General features: G+C 38.9%; 1 long non-coding RNA gene across 1 annotated transcript; it reads right to left on the bottom strand.

The window, feature by feature from the left end:
- Nucleotides 1-2,555: 2,555 nt before the first annotated feature.
- LOC136066218 (uncharacterized) lies at nt 2,556-3,778 on the bottom strand. The gene is made up of 2 exons (XR_010627668.1): nt 3,397-3,778; nt 2,556-3,320 (listed from the first exon to the last, which is right to left on the bottom strand). It is a non-coding gene; the product is annotated as an uncharacterized LOC136066218 (long non-coding RNA).
- Nucleotides 3,779-5,061: the final 1,283 nt, after the last annotated feature.

Here is a 5,061-nt window from a genome sequence, read left to right as displayed (position 1 = left end):
ACTCCCCTTAGAAACATGGATGGTCCAAACAAATGGGTCCGCCACGAAAAAAGTAGGAGGGGCAGGAGTAGTGCTCATATCTCTAGAAAGAGAAATATTGAAGTATGCAGTTAGACTGTAATTCTTAGTAACAAATAACGAGGCAGAGTATGAAGCATTGCTAATGAGACTAAGTCTAGCAAAAGCTATTAGAGCAAAGAATCTTATCGTCCAAGCTGATTCTTAGCTAATAATTGGACAAGTGAAGGGAGATTATGAAGCCAAAGAAGAGAGGATGCAGAAGTACTTGAAGATCGTCCAACAACTCTTGCAGCACTTTGACAACCTAGACTTTATGCAAATCCCTCGAGCCAAAAACGCAAAAGTTGACTTCCTAGCAAGATTGGCCTCATCAGATGACTACAATTTGACCCCTGAACTATATGTAAAGATAAGGGAGCAACTAAGTACAGAAGGTGAGCAGATTCAGAAGATAAAAGAACAAGACGAGTGGATGACCCCCATTGTCTGTTATTTGAAAGAAAGATGGCTCCCAAAAGATAAAGTGGAAGCAAGGAAGATACAGCTCAGAGCAGCCTGCTTCATCATTATTGACAATATATTGTACAAACGAGGTAATTCAGTCCCCTACTTAAGACGTGCCAACTCAGAAGAAGCAGATTATGTGCTCCGCAAGATATATGAGGAAATTTGTGGAAATCATACTAGGCCAAGGTCTTTAGTAGGAAAAGCACTCAGAGCAAGATATTACTAGCTGACTTTACAGAAGGATGCCTACGACCTCATCAGAGCGTGCGATAAGTGTCAACGCTTCGTAAATATCCAAACGAGACCAAGAGAGACAATGACACCCATATCCTCACCATGACCCTTCGCCTAATGGAGGATTGACATTATAGGCCATTCCCTTTAGGGAAATAGCAACTCAGATTTCTAATCGTCTCAATTGATTTCTTTACAAAATGGGTAGAAGCAGAACCAGTGACAATGATAACAGAGGTTAAAGTCACAAGCTTTGTATGGAAGAACATCATTTGCAAGTTTAGAGTCCCACGTGTCATAATATTAGATAATGGGAAGCAATTCAACAATCCCAAGTTTCAAAAATTTTGCCAAGACTTAGGAGTCAAGAACCACTACTTTTCTCCAAGACACTCCCGGGCCAACGGTTAGACAAAAGTGTCGAACATAAGCTTTCTCAAAATTATCAAAACTCAGCTTAAGGGGACAAAGGGGGCATGGCCTAAAGAACTACCAAATGTCCTTTGGGCATATAGGAGGACCACAAGAGTTCTAACAGGAGAAACGCCATTCAAATTGACATTTGGCACTAAAGCCATCATACCAGTAGCAGTGGGACTGACGAGCCTCCGAGTCAAAACTTATGAAGGGCAGAAGAACCAACAAGAGCTTAATAGCAACTTAGATCTAATCGATGAAGTCAGAGAGGAAGTCATGAAGCGAATGGCCAAACACAAGGAAGCAATGACTAGATACTACAACAAAAAAGTCAAGGTAAGAAGATTCAACATAGGAGACCTCGTCCTCAGGAAGATATCACAAATAACAAAGGACCCGTCCCAAGGAAAACTAGGACCAGCCTGGGAAGGCCCCTATGAAGTAATCCGTCACTCCAAAGAAGGCTCCTACTACCTAAAGTCTTTAGACGGCCAAGTACTGCCTCGACCATGGAACATAGAACATTTGAAGAAGTATTACTAGTAAGAAATCTTTTACATTTCAAGTTGCCCAATCCTTATACTAGTATGTACGACAATTATTACTTTCATCATTCATAGATCAATAATACATGAAAGCATTATCCATGCATATTTATCAATGATTATCCATGAGTTATATATCAACAAAAACATGTGCAACACTCAAGAGTTATTCTTGGGAGACGTCCCAATGATATTCGTCGTTAAAATTTCAAACCAAAAGTTGTTCATACATAGCCGACAGCGTCATAGCCATCAAAGTTGTTAATACACAACTACTAAAGTCGACTAAATCAAAAGTTGTTTAAACACAACTATTATGATCGTCATTCAAACATGACTTAATAAAAAAATTGTTCAAACACAGCTAAACATAAAAAGTTGTTCAAACACAACTAACATCGTCATTCAAACATGACTCAATAAAAAAGTTGTTTAGACACAGCTAAACATAAAAAGTTGTTCAAACACAACTAACATCACCATGACTCAATAAAAATGCTGTTCAAATATAGCTAAAAATAACAAAGTTGTTCAAACAAAACTAACACCGTTATTCAAATGTGACTTAATAAGAAAAGTTTTTCAAACACAGCTAAGCATAAAAAAGTTGTTCAAACATAGCTAATATCGTCATAACTCAAAAAAAAAAAAAAGCTGTTCAAAAACAGCCAAACATAAGAAGTTGTTTAAACACAACTAATATTGTCATAATTCAACTATTCAAACACAACTAAGTCGTTACCATCATCATTCAAACATGACTCAATGAAAGGTTGTCCAAACACAACCGAGCATGAAAAAGTTGTTTAACACAACTAAAGCATGAAGGGATCCTTAAAACCTTCATCATCTAAACACAGCAAAGATTTTCTTATAAAAAAATTTCATGTCAACAGTTCATAAAAGGAGTTGTCATTGTCAGAAAAAACAAATGCATGCCCAAAACACATGGGCCCAAAGAAATTTTTCAGAAGAATTGCTCAAAACAATGAGCCCATAAAAGACATTGTTTTTGTCTTACAAAAAAAAAAAAAAAACAAGAAAGAAAAAGGTAAATCACTATTCATCAAGAATGGGATCAGCAAGAGTTACGGGTGCAGCATCTTCAGTCACCTCAGCTACGGTTCTGGCCTCTTCCATCACATTTTCAGCTATATCTTCAAAAGGACGATTAGACAGAAGTTCCTTCTCAACATCACCAATAACAAGACTAGAAAGGTCCAAATATGGGTGATGCTTCGCCATCCATTTCCTAAAGAGCTTGAAACCCTCCACGTAATACTCACACAACTCGTCTGAGTAAGAGTCAGAGTCCTTGAACTCCTGCACTGCCATAGCCCCAGCTTTTAGCAATTTGAACTACAAATCACCCATCTGTTTATCTTTTAGCTTGCAAAAATCCTTCTCCAACTGAACACTCTTCTCCAAAGCTGCCACACGTTTTTTGTCATTCTCAGCCTCAACAGTAAGGATGGCAACCTTGTTCTTGAGTGTCTTATTCTTAGCAGAAAGGGATTTGATCATAGGCTTAGCTGTGGCCACCTTCTTCTCAAAATCCAGAAGCTTCCCAGAGACAAACAAAGACTCCCCTAAAGCCTACATATAAAAAATCTCTCTTAGCAAAAGAAAAACAAAAAGGAAAAAGCAATCTACATTATCAAAATATACCTACACAAGCTTTTGAATATGAGACAACATCACTTCACTAGACAACTTCGCCATCAAAGGACTGAGGTCGTCCATAGAGAGTGCCTCATGAGCCTTCAAGGCAGCAGCATTGGCATCGTCCCAGAAAGTTGGGAGAAAAGACTTGCTAGCAACCTTCTTCTTCTTCTTCTTGGTTTCCTCCCCAGCAGAAGCAATCACCTCCAAAGACAAGGTAGGGAAAGCAAGGCGCTTAGCAGGTGAATGGGCAAAGTGAGGAGGCACTACAAGATCATCCTTGGAAACATCGCCAACCTTCGAACGTTTCCTTGAAAGGAGGTCACTGACAAGGCCACCCTTTGCCTTCTTCTCCTGAGCTTCAGCCAATTTTTGTTTACTAAATCTGGTTGGCATTGCTAAGTGGAAGGAGAAACTATAAAAATTAAAAATTAAAAAAAAAAAAAAAAAAAAAGAGAGAGAGAAGAGAAGATGAAACACTCACTCTTTTTCACAACTTCAAGATTTTTTCGGACCTTAGTAGAGGGTTCCAGACCCAAAATCTTTGACGGTCTCCAAGTATTCTTTCACCTTCTCAACACGACAATGATATCTTTTCTTCAAATGAGGGCATTGAGGAACTACCAAAAAAAAAAAAAAGTATGTCATATACCATCGTCACTCACAAAGAGTTAAAAAAAAAAATAGAAAGATGAGAAAGACGCACCAGATACAGGGGTTCCCAACGACAAAAAAACTTGGGGGCTTCGACCAGGTCCTCACCAAGGACAAACTCCTAACCATTACTAGAGACAAAAAAAGAAGTTTGGTTTCCAATTTCGGAGAGATGATGAATAGTCAAGTATTAACCTAGAAGCCCTATCCCATGGCTTAAATTCATAGTAGCCGGGGTCTTTGGACTTTCTCAAACGATAAAAGTGAAGGAATTCATCTTTCTTGATGACATCCCCGTCATTGGCGGACATCCACACCACCATGCAAGAAATGACGATCCACCAAGAGCTAGGAACTAACTGTGCCAGAGCAAGATGCGAGTACATAAAAGGTTCCCTAACGAAAGGATGAATGGGAAGATGAATACCACTAATAAAGTCTGCCTCGTAGAAACAGACTTCATCAACATAAGAGTGACGGGCTTTATCCTCGTCACTTGGAATCATAATTCTAACCGAATCAAGAAATTGAAACCTATCCCTAATCCGCTTCACATCTTTTCCTAAGAAGGCACATGGGATGTTCCAAGCTTTATAAGGAGTAGAAGGGGAAGTAAACTCATGAATCACATGATCATTAGGCGAGGATAACCCCATCTCCAACTCACTAAACCTAACCTCCCTAGACATTTTCAGTAACCTAGCTACCCTAGCAGAACAAGAAACCAGAGGAAATAAAGAGGAAAGGAAAAACCTATACGAACAGTCCTCCCCCACGAAGAAACTAACCCACTTGAGGCACTCTCCCTCTACAACCTCAAGTAAACAACCTAAGCGAGCAAAAAGAAAAGCTACTGAGGTACAATCGACCTTAACAAAAGAATAATCTACCATGGAAGAACAGAAAAAGAGAGAGGAGCATGAAGAACTTACCAGGAAACACAAAACTGAAAAAAAAAAAAAAAAAAAAAAAAGCCAACTGAACAAGGAAGGAGAACGAAGAAAAAAGAAAAGGAGGGAGA

This window comes from Quercus suber, unplaced genomic scaffold (genome assembly GCF_002906115.3).
Source record: "Quercus suber isolate HL8 unplaced genomic scaffold, Cork oak 2.0 scaffold_3B, whole genome shotgun sequence".
NCBI classification, from domain to species: domain Eukaryota; kingdom Viridiplantae; phylum Streptophyta; class Magnoliopsida; order Fagales; family Fagaceae; genus Quercus; species Quercus suber.
This window is presented reverse-complemented; position numbering and strand designations above follow the sequence as displayed.